Consider the following 17,968-nt stretch of genomic DNA (forward strand, 5'->3'; position numbering starts at 1 on the left):
ATTGGAGTTTATGCCAGTTTGGAGTCCATGAATAATTGCTGTTCATTCCTCACCTCCCCCACTCTAACAATGGTTTGCTTTCTTTCCTCTGAGTAGGAAACCTGCAGAGGCAGCTGGCTTGTGATATTGTGTGTAGGCATGTGAGTTATATGCAAATCACATGCAAAGTCTCTCAAAATCCTTTCTCAGATGCTCCAAGTGAAGGATATTTGCCTTAAGACTGTATTATATCTAAAAATGGGACATAGACTTCTTACCTTTCTTTTACTTAATTTCTTCCAGAATAAGTCAAGCTGTTGTCAGAAGAGGCTTCAGCTTTTAATAGCACTTTTCTTTTTGAGATTATCCATGCATGCAAGCTTGCAAAAGTTATTTTCAAAGACAGAAAAAAAATTCCACCACAACTGAACTCAAAGAGAAGGACCAGAATATGATCATTTCCTCTAAGAATCTACCTCCTTTGTAGTTCAAATAACCTGTAATATGGATTTATAGCACCTGAAAGATGGAAAAGTTCAATTACTTTCAGTATTAAGAATAGTGATCATATAAAAAATAGACTTCACTTGGCAAAATCCCACATCTGTTACCTGCACATATGCAATCACACGTTCTAAAAATTCATTATCATCTATTAAAATTATAGTAGTTATAACCACTTATAAGTTAACTCAGAGTAATATGCTATTTGAAAGATATTGCCTACAATCACAATTCAAAACCAATATTGGTAAAAAGACCAAATTGTATTAAATTACTATACTCTTCAAAAAACGCTTATGAAACTAGACTAGGATGTCATTTTTTCCTTCTATATTATAATACCCCATACTTGATGCTGTTTTTAGTTTTCTAAAGCAGAATGAAAAAGGAAATGCTGAAAATCTTTTGTAATACATTCTGATTTTTTAATTAGAGTTGAGAATTCTGTGTCTTAACAGGATAGGATAAGATGTTGATCCTTGTTATTGCTCAGGGTTTTAAGAGAAGGTAAGGGAGAAGTAGTCAGTCTCATAATGATGAGGAAATAAAGTGCCAGTGCTGGTGTGAAAGGCCCAGGAAAGGGACCAGCACCAGTGGCAGGAGGCTTTCCCTCCATCGTGTTCTCCCAGTAGCCTCTAGCGATATATTTCTATGCACACCTGCCTTGTGCAGGGACAGTGTTTGTCATAACAAAGGACATCATGATCAACATAAAAGGAGAATTTGAGGCAGCTCTCCTTTTAGACCTCAACACTATGATTACTTTATGAGAGTTGATTTCTCTATTCAATGGCTGTTGTGCGTGCGTGCGTGCGTGCGTGCGTGCGTGCGTGCGTGCGTGCGTGTGTGTGTGTGTTGGCTTTTGCTCCTGATTTACCATTTCCAATATCTCATCTCTCCACTGGATTCTTGGTAAAAATACTTTATTCTGGGCCTTCATCCTCAGCTGTGGGTCTGGGCTGGCTGCTAGTCAACACAGCTGAAGTAGGGCTGTATGTGAGGCAGGTTCGCTGTACCAGGCTTAAAGAAGGTAGAGAAAGCACCTCACTGATCACCCAAGAACTAACTTAGAATACTGTAGGAATCAGTGTGGTGAGGGTGACTACTACAATTATAAAGGTATATGACAGTACATTTTGATCTCTCACAACCAGAGGTCAGTCCCACTCAAGAGAAAAGAATAAAACTTGGTAACTCAATCTTACTCTATTTTGAAGCTAATGAAAGAAGCCATAGACAATGCTGCCTTATCTATTAACTCATCTTCTCATTCAAACATTTAACTAACCTTCTGATAATCCCCCTTTAGTACAATTTTCAGACTCGAACATTCACCTGTACATTCACTATCCTGATTCTACCCCTCAGTGAACCCAATTATATGTCCTTCAACTCTTTCACTGTAACAAGACACATGGGATAACTCAGGTTCTATCTCAGGTTTGTGGTCTGTTTCCTTCACCATCAGAATATGCTTTTCTGTAGGTGAACAGGTTTTTTGATATGTATGGCCATACATTGCATTACATAATGTGGAGGAGTGCTTTACATATTGTGGAGGTTTGATTGAACCCTGATTGTGGTTTATCTTAGCCATCTTGTACAGGATTGCATATTGCATGCAATTAGAACTGTACATATGACACTTGGTGTTATCTCTGTTCATGTATTTGCAATATAATATATTGTAATAGATAATAGATAATACACATATAATATACAACATATATATGTATTTGTGTCTATGTGTGTGGGGGGCAAGGCATGATTAATAGCTTCCTGAAAATATGATCATTTGCCTCCAAATGTCTCCATCAATGTTACTGCAGAAAAACATAACACAAACCTTGTTATATTAAACAATTTAAACTATATAATTTTATGGGATTATTATATTCCCAGTATTGAGAAAATAACTGATACTCTCTGATCCCCAAAGGTTTCATCATTCACACAGAAACTCTGAAGGCGTTAAGCAATAACTTCTTGTTCTTCTATCCTCCCAGTTCTTGTGACTTCTAATTAACTTTCTATCTCTATTAATTTGTCCATTGTAGGTTTTTTCACATAAGTAGAATCATGTAACATTTGTCATTTGTGTGTGGCTTTCTTCATTTGGCACAAAGTTCATCCATATTGTTGCCTGTATCAGCATTTCATTCCTTTTATGATGAAATAATATCCCATATTTGGGACTGGGAAGGTGGCTCAGTGGTAGAGTGCTTGCCTTGCATGCATGAGGCCCTGGGTTCAATTCCTCAGCACCACACAAGCAAAAAGAAAAAAGCTGGAAGTGACGCTGTGGCTCAAGTGGTAGAGTGCTAGCCTTGAGCTGAAGAGCTGAGGGACAGTGCCCAGGCCCAGAGTTCAGGCCCCACAACCAGACCCCCCTCAAAAAAAATAATATCCCATTTTGTACGCACAGAAGCTTTCCAACTCTTTTTCTATATTCTTGGGAATATAATTAGTGGGTCATAAAGTAATTCTGTTGTTGAAGAACCTGAAGATTCCATTTCTCCACATCCTTGTCAACACTGTTTCTCTTTCATTACTCATGCTTTCAGTACTTTTTATTTTTGCTTTCTTGTTTTCAATATTTTTTATTATCTTTAAGTAGTTGTACAAAGGAGTTGACATTCAACAAAACAGTTTATGAATATAGTGTCATAATTAATGTTACCCTTTCAATAGCCTCACCCCCCTTCTCTAATTTTTCTTTATTTTCAGAATATATATTAAATTTTTGAGCCATTTAACAAAGTATGTATACATCTTGATGCACTTCATTCTTTCAACATTTTCACCCTCCTTTGACCTGACCCTTCCTTTATTTTTTCAATTCCATGGTATGCACAATGAATTCTTGGCTGCATTGGCCCCCTTCCCTTTTCACTTAGCTATCCCCCTTTCCTTGGCCCCACTCCCCTCTTGCAAGTACCCATTTCCTAGCACTTCTTTTGTTGGGCTTTGACTTAGTCCTTCTAAAGAATTATACTAGTTCAGCTCTCCATAGATTCGATTATAGTTCAGTAAATTCACTTGTAACCACTTGCATACCAACTAGTGTGTTTACTTACAGATCTACAGGCACATTCTAACTACCACAAATGAGGGAAAACATACAACCTTTGTTTCTCTGGGTCTCCCTTACTTTACTTACTATAATATTTCCAAGTATTTCCATTTTCTTATTCACTCTGATAGAGGAGTAAAATTCCACATTTTTTAAATCCAGTTTTCCATTGAGGAGCATCTGGGCTGATTCCATACCTTGGCTATGGTAAATAGTCCATCAATGACCATGGCTGTGCTGTGGCTTTGCTGTAGCTTTGTTTATGTTCTATTGGATAAATGCCCAGGAGTGGAATTTCTGGGTGATGGGGTAGTACTATGTTTAGTTATTAAGGAACCTCCAAACTGCTTCCCAGAGTGGTTAAACAAGCTTACATTCCCACCAACAGTGTAGTAGGATTCTCTTTTGGCTCCATTCTCACTAGCATTTGTTATTGTTTACTTGATAATACCATGCTACCTAGGATGAGGTACAATGTTGATGTTTTGATTTGCATTTCCTTTATGGCCAGAGATGTTGGATATTTCTTCATGTATCTATTGACCATTTACTTCTTCTGAGAAGTCTCTCCTTCACCATTAGCCCATTTATTAATTGGGTTGTTGTTCCTTTGAGGGTTTATTTTTAGGGGGGTTAACTATATTATGGGTATTGGGTTATTGTCTGATGTATTCCTGGTTAAAAAAAAAGCTGCTCCTATTCTATGGGCTTTCTTTTTAGCTTGTTAGCTAAATCAATTGGCATACAGAAACGTTTAAGTTGATACAATACTATTTATCAAGTCTTTCTTTGATTTGTTGTTTTTCTGGATCTTTACCTAGAAAGTTTTCACCTGTGCCTAGGAATCCTAGGTATAGGCATTCATGGTTTCTGGCCCTACATGGAAGTCTTTGATCCCTTATGAATTGATGATGGTGCAAGGTAGTATACAAGGATTTAGTTTCAGTTTTCTTCATGTGGATATCCAGTTTTGCCAGCACCATTTGTAAAGAAGTAGTCTTTCTGGCCCAGTTCAAGAAAACATGGTATATACACCATGGAATTTTACTCATTCATTAGAAAGAATGATACTGTACAAAGGGGAAAATTATATTAAGTGAAGTAAGGCAGATCCAGAGACACAAAGGTTGCCTGGTTTCCCTTATTTGTGGTAGTTATAATGTGCCTATAAATCTGGACTGGGTGGTATACAAGTGGTTTCAAATGAATTAATGGATGTGTAATAGACTCTATGGAGAGCTCAACTAGTATAATTCTTTAGAAAGATTAGAAGTAAGCCAGACCCAAAGAAACATAGATCCTATGGCTTTCCTCATTTGTAATAATTAACATATGTCTAGGATAGTCCTAGAAGATGAGCAGAATAGCTTAATAGCTATGTACATATGACCATATAAGATGATGCTAAGCAAAATGAACTCCAAGATATGGAAACAAGAGGTTTTTCTTTATTATTGTTGTTTTCAATGTACTATATGATTTCTTTTCCTTTTGTGTTTTTCCCTCTAGGGTTTATCCCCTGTTGTCATTGTATTTGATTTTTGTACCCTGGGTATTGTATATACATTTATCTGAATTAGGAAAGGGAACAACAAAATGGTGAGACAGAGGACAAAGGGAGAACCTATGCAACAATGACACTCACAAGACAATGAACTGTACAACCTGGGCAGTGGGGTGGAGGAGGACTGGAAGGGGAGGGAAAGTGGGAAAAAATGAGGGGGGGGGGTAACAAGTTTGACAACAAATGTACTCACTACCTTATGTATGTAACTGTAACCCCTTTGTACATCACCTTGACAATAAAATTAAATTTACAAAAAAAGACTAAGTCAAAGCACACAAAAAAGAAGTATAAGAAATGGGTACTTGCAAGAGGGGGTGGGGCCAAGGGAGAAGGCTAGACAAATGAAGGGGGAGAAAGAGGAGAATATAGTCCAGAATTCATTATAGAAGGGAAAGGGTGGGTTAAAGGCAGGGGGATGAAAGGTTGAAGGCAGTAATACAGATGGAGATGCATTGTATATGTAAACTGCTTTATTAAGTGGCCAAAAAATTCAATACATATCTTATCAAATTAAGAACAGTGAGAGAAGTGGTGGGTTGGGAGGGATGGGTAAGAATGAGTGACATTAATTAGGATGCATGTATTCATAAACTGCTTTGTTGAATGGCAACTCCTTTGTACAACTACTTAAAGATACTACAAATAGTTAATTTAAAAAAGCAGCAAACAGAACTACTTAAGAATTTTTTTCTTTACTAGCAGCACAACTAATTTAGGAGCTTGAAGATTTTCCTAAAATAATTTGACTCAATTGACTCCTATATGTGTGCTGAGCTAATAAGAGCTGAAGAGCTGAGGGACAGCACCCAGGCCCAGAGTTCAGGCCCTACGACTGGACCCCCCCCCAAAAAAAAAAAAGAAAAAGAAGAAGAAAAAAGAATATTGAAATCAATCTGTAGACTTAATGCAATCTTTATCAAAATTATTCGCAGAAATACAGAAATAAAAAAAATGCTACAATTTATTTGGAGGCACAAAAGAGCTCTGACCAAAAAAAGAGAGCCAATGCTGCAGGTATCATAATATATGACTTCAAATTGTACCATGGGCATAATAGCAAAAACATTATGGTTTTGGTACAAAACAGACATGTAGAAAAATGAAATCGAAGACCCAGAAATATACTCACACAGAAACAGCCATATGATTTTGAAAAGTGTCCAAATACATATATTGGAGAAGAGATAGCCAGTTTCTGAGGAAACTGGATATCCATATGTACAAGACATACTTCTTACCCTGTATAAAAATCAACTTAAATGGATCAAAATGCATAAAACCTGAAAATTTGAAACTACTACAGGAAAATATTTGAAGATATAGGGATAGGCAGTGATTTCCTGAATAGACCAAGTAAGAGCAAGATTTGAAAAATGGGATTGTGAATTAAAACACTTCTATACATCAAAGGAAAAAAACCACAGCAAAGAAATAGCCTACAAAATGGGAGAAAATCCACTAGACAAAGGATTCATATCCAGAATATACAAAGTTATAGAATTAAACACCAAATGATTGAATAATCAAATCAATAGATGGGAAAATGAGTTGAATAAGTGAGTCTCAAATGAAGTATGAATAGCCAATAAATAACTGAAGAAAGGTCCAACATCCTTAGTCTTAAAGGAAATGTAAATAAATAAATAAATAAATAAATAAATAACTGTGAGATTCTAGCTCATCTCTGTTGGAATGGCTATTATTAGGAAAACAAATAACAGCCTGGAACTATCATTCTAGTTACTCAAGAGGCTAAGATTGCGAAGATTGTAGCTCCAGGACACACTGAGGAAAACGTTCAGGACACCCTATTCCAACAGAAAAAGCTGGGCATGGTGGCATGTTCCTGTTTTCCCAGCTATGCAGGAAGTAAGAATAAGTAGAGTCACAGGCCAAGCCAACATGGGCAAGAAAGCAAAACCCTATCTCAAAAAAATAATCAGAGCAAAATGGACTGTAGGTGTAGTTAAAATGGCAGAGTTTGACTAGCTAGTGTAAAGCCTTGAGTTCAAACCCCTTTATCACCAAAACGAACAAATAAGCAACACATGCTGGTGAGACTGAGAGGTCTGAGGGAGAGTGGAGGGAGAAGAAATCCTTATTCCCTGTTAGTAGAAACATAAACATAAATTGGTACAGCCACTATGAAAATCAGTTTTGAAATTTCTAAAAAAAAAACAACCTGAAAATAAAACTACTGTATGATTCTGTCGTATCAGTCTTGGGTATATATCCAAAAGAATATAAGTTAACATACAATGAACATACCTGCATATTTGTGTTTATTGTAGTACTGTTCACAATAATAAAGCTGTAAAATCAACAGAAGTGTCCAATGATTGATGAATACATAAAAAATGTAAAACTGTGGTACACAGTGAAGTATCATTTGGCTATAAAGAAGATTGAAATTATATTGTTTGAGGGAAATGGGTGGAATTGGTGATCACCTTGGTGAGTGAGTTAAGCCAAGCTCAGGAAGTTAAATACCACCTATTTTCATTCATATATCTTAAAAAGTGATATATTTTCAAAAGGCAGTCTTTTCTTTGGTTGGGAAAACCAGTGAGAAGGAAGAAGGGGAAAGGAGATGATTGCGTGTGAGCATAATTGAAGTACATTTTAAGTACTTATGAATATATCATGAAATTCACCAATGATTATAAATGTGGAGGCATAGGAAGATGATTTTAAAAGGAATAGTGTATTTGATCAAAGTAAACTATATGCATGCATGGAAATAACACAATAAACCCCTTTGTACAATTAACTTATACCAATTAGAAGTTAAAAAAAACTATATAAATAGCACTTTGCTACACTGACAGAAGAGGGAGCTCTTTAACTAGGAATCTTGGAACCACCTACACGCCCCACCCCCTCCCAATCCTGGACCCAATCCCCCAGGACTGCCCAGAGACATGGAGATCGAACTTCAGTTAAGCAATATCACTAAAATAAATACAAAAAAGAATCCAGAAGACAAAGGGTGCCTTTATGTGAATCCACTTTCTGACTCCTTTGGCAGGTTCTTTTCTCTTTGTATCCATTCAACCTCTTCCTCTGACCTGCACCCTAAGACAGAAGCCATTCTCAAGCCAATATCCTCTAAGACTTAAGCAAACAAAATAATCTTCCCTTCATTTTTTCACCTCTGATTTTTTTTTTTTTTTTTTTCGGTCATGGGGCTTGAACTCTGGGCCTGGGCGCTGTCCTTCAGCTCTTCAGCTCAAGGCGATCGCTCTACCTTTGAGCCACTGAACCACTTCCGGTTTTTAGTGGTTTATTGGAGATAAGAGTCTCACAGACTTTCCTTCCTGGGCTGGCTTTGATCCGTGATCCTCAGATCTCAGCCTCCTGAGTAGCTAGGATTACAGGCATGAGCCACCTGCTCTGATTGTCTTTTTATCATAGACTTTTGATATCAGCTGTCAGCTCCCTTTCCAACTCACTCTTGAAAATCTCGAAATCTGCTTCTTCACTCTGCCCCTTCGCTTGTGAAGTTGTATTAGAAACTGCTGGCTGGCCCCTCTCTTATATATTCTTTTCTGTTGTCTTCTTGGGTCCTTGATCTTTTTTCCTCTAGTTTCTTAGATACCTGTTTTCTAATTCTGGCTTCACTTCCTCCCATTTAAATGAAGGCACTTTCCAATTCTTGTCACTGCCTTTTCTTTCTGCCCTAATATCTGCAAGCTGAAACTACAGCCAATGTCATTTGAAAATTAGAAATAAATCCATCATTAGATAATTTTTCATTATGCAAAGATCATACTAGGTATTTACTCAAACCAAGATGATAGAGGTCAGTTAATCCATAACATTGGGAGATAGCATAACCATGAGATATATGCAGTTGCAGCCAGCATAATACTTCATGCTTTTTTATAGTGAAGTCTTATTTTGTAAGTAGGAGGATGTGGTAAGATAACAATATAAAGTATAGTGTAGTAAGTACATAAACCAGTAATGTAAGTCCTTTATCATAATCCTGATTCACTCAATGTACATTATTGCATGTACTATTCTTTCATATGATTAGCAGCATGGTTGGTTTGTTTACACCAGTGTCACTACAAACATGAGAGTTAAGCTTTTTGCTTCATTTTTCACTACAATATTTCAAAAGCTACAATGTATGTAGGCAATTGGAACTTTTCAGCTGCATTATAAATAGTCTTATAGGAGCACTGACATATGTGTAGCCTATCATTGACAAAAATGTGGTTCCTGCCAGAATCAACTCCAAATGGATCAATGACCTCGGAGTCAAAGCAGACACTCTGAAAACATTACTGGATGGAATAGGAGAAACCCTAGGTCTCCTTGGCCCAGGCTGAAATTTTCTTAATAGAAACCCAGAAACACAACAAATCAAAGAAAGGTTGGACAAATGGGATTACATGAAATTGCATAGCTTCTGCATGGCAAAGGACATAGTTAGCAAGATCAATAGAAAGCCCACAGATGGGAAGAAGATCTTCACTAGCCATACAATGGACAAGGGTCTCATATCTAAAATATACCTTGAACTAAAAAAATTAAATCCCCCAACAACAAATCTTCAAAGAAACAACTGCCCAATGAACAAGTAGGCTAAAGACTTAAAGAGAAACTTCTCTGAGGAAGAAAGGATGGTCAATAGACACATGAAGAAATGCTCAACCTCCCTAGCCATAAAAGAAATGCAAATCAAAACAACATTGAGTTACCACCTCACCCCAGTTAGAATGGCTAAAATCAAGAACTCTAATAACAACAGATGCTGGAGGGGATGTGGACAGAAGGGCACCTTACTGCATTGTTGGTGGGAATGTAAACTTGTTCAACTACTTTGGAAAGCAGTATGGAGGTTCCTCAAATGACTCCACATAGAGCTCCCCTATGACCCAGCAATCCCACTTTTGGGCATTTACCCAAATGTTTACGAACAAGACCACACTAAAGCTACCAACACGACTGTGTTTATTGCAGCATTATTTACAATAGCTAAGATATGGAACCAACCCAGATGCCCCTCAGTAGATGAATGGATCAAGAAAATGTGGTATATATACACAAAGGAATTGTATGCCTCCATCAGAAAGAATGACATTGCCCCATTTGTTAGGAAATGGAAAGGCTTGGAAAAAATTATATTAAGTGAAGTAAGCCAGGTCCAAAGAAATATAGGTCCTATGGCTTCCCTTATTTGCAATATCTAGTATATGTATGAGTCAAGCAGAAAAGGTCAGATAAGGTGATGTTAGGGAAATGAACCCTAAGATATGTATTCAAATTTTTTTCTTTCATGCATTTGTTTCTAACACATTTATAAGATTATTTCTTTGTTGCTTTGTATGTCCCTCCCCCACAGTATAACCCTGCTTTCACTGTATTTGATGTTGGTTTAATTTGTGGAGGGGAAGGGGAAAAACAAACCGTTTAAATAGGGATACAGGTAGACCCATTGCAACAATGAGATGTACAAGTTGTTATGTCAAAAACAAACTTTACAACTTTGGTGGGGAGGGAAGGAGGGGAGGATTGGGTAGGGAGGGTGAGGGAGGATGGGAATGGATGGGAAGGGGAAACAAAGGAGAAGGCTACAATGTTTGATAAGAAATGTACTCATTATCTTGCCCATGTAATTGTAACCTCTCTGTACAATATTTTCACAATAAAAAATAAAAATTAAAAAATTAAAAAAAATGTGGTACCTGGGTATATACATTTCTAGGCTCATTTGCTTCTTGGGTGTTTTCTTCCACAAGGCCCTATTGATATCAGTATGTCCTTCCATTTTTGTCTTCTATTCCAAATCATCTATAAATTTAATGAAAACTATGTATTGGTTATATTATATGTTGAGGTACTGGTCAGCCATGGAACTGAAGCTATGAAATGCATTAGACTGGATTGCTGTACTTCTACTTATGAATTCTAGCCAATCAACAAACACAACCTTCCTTCCAACCCCACTGTCACCTACCATTTCAAGCTAGTACACAATACTCATTTCCTAGACTAAAAGAAAACAGCTCCTTAAGAGACTTCTCTGAAACCAGCCTGATCAAATGGAATTGATCTGCTCTTACCTCCTTTTAGGTGGAATACCTTCCTCTGATCTCCCATGCTGCACTTTATTTGTCCTCTAAGGTCCCAGGTCTTCTTTGATACTTTCCTTGCCATCCCAAGTCTGAAGTTGTGTTTTTCTAAACTCTTGTAGATTTGTTTTAATGGTCATCTCCCTGTCCCAAGGTGTCAGCTCCATAAATTATGATTCAAATGTAGAAAACAGTTTTATGTGTTTTTAAAAAATGGATTAAGGATCAAGTTCAATAGTGACCCATTCCCTCATTAGTTTATGTGTGTTCTCTCTTTTTTCCTTGTGGCTTAAATAAACTACTGTGCCAGGGCTACTAAATTTTGCTTGATGTTCTAAAGCAAATAATATGTGACTATGAGAAGTTTACATAACACTAAGGAGGGGGTAACAATACTCGATAGGAAATGTACTCATTCCTTACTCATGTAACTAGAACCCCTCTGTACAGTATCTTTATAATAAAAAAATATATATTTAAAAAAGAAGTTCACATAAGCTCTCTGGTCTTTATTTCAATATCGAGGCCTTCACTATCTGGTCTTCTTCCAGATCTAATATTTTAGAATTAAGGATTCTAGGGGATTAACTAGGCGAAATGCTCTGTTGGTAGACTAACTGACACCTACTCAAAGCTCCTCTCTTCTCACTTTATCCACAGAAATTAGAAAAGCTAGATATCCACTTTATCAGTCACCCTTATGGAAGCTACTGAGGGCCATGAGACATAATCTTGGCCAATGAAATCTGAGAAAACTTTATAGAGGGGAATCTGGAAAGGCTTTTGCTTTTGGGAAGGTAGAGACAGGCATAATTACGATTGCTTCTGCAGTTGGCAGAATTTTATTGTGCCCCTACTATAATTTTATAAATTTACTCATCATATATGGAACAATTAGGAATGGAATTGTTTCTTTATTTCTTTTTCAACCTTTCTGTTATTGGTATACAGAAAGCCACTCATTTTGTATCCTGCTACTTTGCTGAAAAATTTTTTACCATAAATTTTGGATTTGGGGGTTTCTGTTGGTGGGGCATGGAGTTTTAAGTGTTTTTTCTTTAAGTATTTTAACTATAAGATCATTTCTTCTACAAATAGGGATAATTTTATTTGCTCCTCTAACTGTAGTCTTTTTGTTTATCTCTCTTCCATGATTGCTGTGGCTAGGGATTAAAACACTATATTGAATAAGAATAGAGAGTAGATACCCTGATCTTCTGACCTTAGTCTCGAGATTTCTTAAGGAGAGAACTTAATTAACCAATGATCAGACTCATACTTTAGAAACCATGAAATACTAAATCTATAGGTTTTTGCTTAGGGTTCTGTGTGGGAATTTTTAATGCAACAACAGAATACTAATATAACTAGTATTGCATTTTTTTTACATGATCTCAAAGGTCATGTGCTTTGAAGATCATTTAGTCATCATGAAGAATTAAGTAAATCAGAAGCTTGCCCTGACCTCTAGTTCTTCTAAAATAGCAGCTTCTTTTCTCTAACCTATGATTTTAAAGCCAGATAAGAAATGTCCATCTGTGTAAGCCAACACAAATGAGCAAGTTTTTTAAAACTTAATTTCAGTTGAAATAATTTCTGATTGAGCCGACCTCTAAAAGCATCATAAGTAAATTCTTTATTCATTGGGAAACATTTATAAGGAATATATCATGTTCCAGATAAGAGAAATATCCCTTGGAAATGAAAAAAATCTTTGTCCTCTATAGGCTAATATCCTCGTGTTAGGGAAGGCCAGAGGGTGAGGAAAGAGAAATGGGAGGCTTAAGATGTGCAGAATTATGAGGAAGGGGAATGAGTTGCTTGGAAGTAAAGGAGGTGATATTGTAGACACAGAGAAGAGAACAATGAATCAAATAAGCAACCTTTAAGCACCTAGGATGAAACAGGGATATAAGCCAGATGATAGAGGGAGACAGACACGGGTTTCTATTATCATCCTTTTGTGGAGTCTGTCTCAATATGCTCTCCTTCATCATCACCCCCCCATCCCACCTCAGTGACAGAGTGGTATGAGTATTCACCCTTGTCACCCAAGGAAATACAAAAATACCTGCCAGCCACTCTGTCATGTCGCCTTGCTCCCCAGTTTACTGCCTTTGGCAGCTGCCCCATGACTTACTTGATGAAAGAATCTAGGTCAAGGTCCTTCGGGAATGTGCTCTGCACATTGAATTCAAGAAAAGAGAAATTGCTTTGCCAGGGAGGACAAGCGCATCAGCCTTTGAAGTAGCATCTTGGAAGAACTTAAGTCTGCATCAAACTATGCCATCTCTCCCATGAGATTATGGTTCTAACAGCCTAGGAATTTACTTGGAAATTATAGAAAGCCATTGTAAATCTCCTTTAAGAGAACAAATATGTTGAGATAATAAAATGCAAGTTCAGAAGTAGGGCCTAGGGAGAAACGCTGGAGGTAAAAAGATATTACAGGAAGTGGAAAGCAACAACAAAATAAATCCTATTTTATCCATTGACTTGTTTAATCATATTTGAAGAGCAAAGAGATTTTGAATGGCTAGAAAGAAGTACCTGAGAGTCAGGGAACCTAAATTCTTTTCCTATTTCAGAGGTCATCTTACCCAACAGCTGCAGTCACTGCAGTTGTAGAGATTGCCTAAGGCCTGAAGATTTTATTGTTTTATTTTTTCATATTTGAAAAAATCAGATCTACAGATCTATGTAAATACAGCACACTTACCCTTTCTTGATATAAATTTGATGAGATTTGACAAATGTACATAATAGTGGAAGCATTACCAAAGAACACAAAATCCATCTTTCCCTACACTGTTCTCCTCCCCTTTTCTAGCTCCACTCTCGATGAACACTTTTAATTTTTGTCCCTGTTGTTTTGTCTCTTCTAGCATGTCACATAAACGGTATGTCATGGCACTTAACCTTTTGCATCCGGTTTCTTGCCCTTAGCATAATGTGGAAAGCCAGATTGTTAAAAAGTTTTAGCTTAACTATTCTTTTCAAAGGTCATCCTTCCTTCTGGTCAAAGGCTAAGAAGGTGACTCTCACTTGCCTTACCAAATTCATTGGAGCATGGCTGGATATTCAAAACTGTACCTAGGGTATGCCAAGCAGTTTCTCTGGTAATCTATTATGATATGTTGGCTCAAGTTAAACTTGTATTGCATAAATAACAATAGTAGTAGCAAATGTGTACATGAATATTGTTCCATTAACTAGCATTTAGAAACACATAATTTTGCTTTATTAGATCATGAGTATTTATAGACCCAAGCTATTTCACTTAATAAATTTGCAAGCATAATTTAAAAACAGCAGATGGCTGTAGGCTAGGAGGATATGATGGCTACACCCCCATAATTCCAACTTTGGGGAGGCAGAGACCAGAGGATTGAAATTTCATGGGCTATGTAACAAGACTTTGTCTCAAAACAAGAGCCAAGGTATAGCTCACTGGTAGAACAATCTACAGCACCATGATTTTTAAAAAAGACATCATACAATTAAATCATAAAATATGATTGTTGAAGGAGGGGTAGTCATCACCTCTTCTAACTATCATAGAATTTCAAGCTTTTCAGTGGCCTTCCAGAGTATCCAGACCTTTCTAGAATCTTAAGTTTGAATTTCCTCTGGGTGGCAAATTCCAGAACAGATGGACAGGTTGCATGAAGCCAGCTAGTAGACAGTGATGAGGCCTGAGAAAAGCTCCAAAGAAAAATAATGGTATCTGATAGTCAGTCATATTCAATCTGGGAAAATAAAACACTACGTAAAAACAAAAAATGGGTTTGACTAATCCTTTTGTCATTATATCAAAATAGCTTGTCTGGGTAAGCCTTACCAAACTTTCCACTAGTACAGTAGATACTTTCAAGAAATTCTCCCTTAACAGTTAGTTCCCTATGTCCCACCCTGGCTTCCAACTGCCAGCACAACATTTCTCTGCTACAGGATTTTTTTTTGAACCTGCAGCTCCTGGTTTAATACATTCTCACTAGGCAGACAGGAAGTGACAGGTGGTTAAAATTGCCCTCCTAGAACAGCTTTCAACTTCAACTGATAGACATTTGTGTATAAATATCCCAGATTCTTCAGTCTGCTGAGGCTGAATAAGTGGGGTGTGAATTTTGCACTGGCTCCTAGAATTCCCGAGTGGGCTTAGAGTGCCTGTTACCACAGTGGATAAAGTGTGTGATAAAGTATGCTTTGTATCCCACATATTTTCCATATCTCCTCTCCCTTTTTCCTACCAGTCTTCCCTGATTTACTTGAATGGGTATAATTGGTATTTTCCTTTGAGGGTCTACTTCTTGGAAACCTCATATTCATATAGTCAATTGTTTCTCAACACCACTAAAGATGAGGGACTTATTGAATACCAAGCTCCTTGAGACTGTCTTTGTATATCCCTGCTCATGAAAATATTTGCCCCCCCTCCCTTACTGGAATGAAAACTGTCATTATCCAACTGCCCTCTAGAGGTACATGTTAGGGATCATATATTTTGTGTGATCTTGTTTAGAAAGTTTTATACAATCTCTTTAGAAATCATTTAATCTCATTCTTTTTTTGTGCCCTGTGCTTTGAACTCTGGTCTGGACATTGTCCCTAAGACTTGTGCTCAAGGATAGTGCTCTAACACTTGGACAGCTCCACTTCCAGCCTTGCTGGCTATTTGGAGATAAGAGCTGGCTATGAACCTCTATCTTCAGTTCTCGGCCTCCTGAGTATTTAGGATCACAGACATTAGCTATCAGCACTCAACTGAACCTCATTCTTAGAGCATTTAATTATTCTTGAAATTGTCTACCTCTCCCTCATTTGTCTATGAAAAATGTTAATTGATATTAATATATCAATTACTGATAAACCTTCTTAATTAAGTGAGATGGGCTACTAAGTAAATCTGTACTTAGTACAATTACCAGAGCCATTTTTATTTAAATATTAAGGAAGGGGTCAAGTGCAAATGATCCTATTACTTAAGATCTTTTTGTTGTTGGTGGTGGTGGTGGTGGTCGTCGTCGTGGGGCTTGAACTCTGGACCTGGTGCTGTCCCTGAGCTCTTCAGCTCAAGGCTAAAACTCTCACTTGAGCCACAGCTCCACTTCCGGTTTTCTGGTGGCTCATTGGAGATAAGAGTCTCATGGACTTTCCTGCCTGGGCTGGGTTTGAACCACGATCCTCAGATCTCAGCCTCCTGAGTAGCTAGGATTACAGGTGTGAGCCACTGGCTCCTGGCTAGGATCATTTTATTTTTTACATATGGAGTAATACAGTTAATGGTCTTAGTTTTCCTTGGAGGGAAGAATTATAAAAGATGTACAGCCTTGCTTTATAGCCAAACCAGTTTTCAGGTTCCCAAGTTTCTCAGTGGTGTGGTTGTTGGTGCTTGTATTGCCTAATAAGTCATCAAGCGCTTTGGAGAGACATCATGGTGTCTATTCTTTCTAAAAGGCAAGGTTTGGGCTTCTTTAAGAGGGGAGAAAAGTTCCCCATTGTCTAAGCAGTATTCTCATAACATCTGCTACCTACCCTCCCTGTCTTAAGAGATAGGGGAGTTTGTAAGAGAACAAAGAGATGAGAAACATGGAGTGCTGGCTAGTACTGAAGTCTACATTTTGAATATCCTATTAGGATCAGTTTTTCAAAACCTCTTTCTAGGATACACCAAAGGACTGGCTACTTGCTAATATATCTTTTCTTATACAAAACCATTTGGAGTAGGCATTCTTGGAGGATTTATGAATAGTTTAAAAATTATTTTTGAAAGAAAGATAAACAAGTGATTATTGAATCCAAAGCTACTCCTATTCCTCCCACTTCTTCTGCATCTGATATAATTACAGTAAGTCTGGGTTATGCATATGTGAACATCTTCTGGTTTTGATTGTCAAGCAATCAAATAACAGTCCTCGCCCCCACTTAGACCCATAATTTAGAGGCTTTTCTGCAGTGACACTCGATGCAGTTTAATTACAATGCTCTTCAATGCAGAAAGCTATTTAAAGGATTGTGGAAGCTGTGCATTTGCAGGCCTATCTATCATGAATGATTCAGAACTTTATGTGTAGCTGATCCCACATTGAAACTTGATAACTTGTGTGTGACTTTTAACAGTAATACTTTTTCCTTTATAAAATGACTGACATACATATATATCTTTCCAAGAAAATACGTTCAGCACAGTTTTTTTTTTTAATGTTGTCCCCATACTATTAGAAGAAAGCATGTAAAATTTCACAATCATCTAACATTTTGTTTTCAAGCAACTGTTTGGGGGTTGTTTTTTAATTTTAAAATGAAATTCTCAAGTCCAAATGGGGTAGGTGTTTAAATGCAGCACTGAAAGAAAGAATTGCTTTTTCTGGACACATTCTCTTTCTTTCCCTGGCAGTTACTGGTACCAACTTGCTCTTAATTATCTCCCATTCAATGCTAGTCATAACTGCCTGCCTACTTCACACTTAGACAGCCCTGCCCACAGTACTCACCCCAACTCCCTCAGGCTGAATCATCAGCTTCCGCCCCCATCCTTCCCTTCTTTCCCACTGTTGTTTCCTTTATCACTTCAGTGCCCTTTTTAGAGGGACACTCTTGCATTTCCAAAGGATTTTTTTTCTTACTCTATATTATGTTCCCTTTAAATTCTAGAAAAATCAGTTCTTACAGAATGTGCTGCTCATTGCTAAAGACAACCTGTGCTTAATACATTGTAGAATCTGCATTTGTTAACTATCCATTAATTCTTGTATATTTTAG

General features: G+C 37.3%; 1 long non-coding RNA gene across 2 annotated transcripts in view; it reads right to left on the reverse strand.

The window, feature by feature from the left end:
- Positions 1-303: 303 nt before the first annotated feature.
- LOC138809213 (uncharacterized) overlaps positions 304-17,968 on the reverse strand; it is a 118,229-nt gene continuing 100,564 nt past the window's right edge. For both annotated transcript variants that reach the window (XR_011366749.1, XR_011366750.1), the window contains exons 3-4: positions 10,820-10,925; positions 304-498 (exon numbers count right to left, since the gene is read on the reverse strand). This is a non-coding gene — a long non-coding RNA (uncharacterized lncRNA). The remainder of the gene's footprint in view (positions 499-10,819; positions 10,926-17,968) is intronic.

Source organism: Dipodomys merriami, unplaced genomic scaffold (assembly GCF_024711535.1).
Source record: "Dipodomys merriami isolate MVZ:Mamm:240054 unplaced genomic scaffold, mDipMer1.0.p SCAF_49, whole genome shotgun sequence".
NCBI classification, from domain to species: Eukaryota; Metazoa; Chordata; class Mammalia; order Rodentia; family Heteromyidae; genus Dipodomys; species Dipodomys merriami.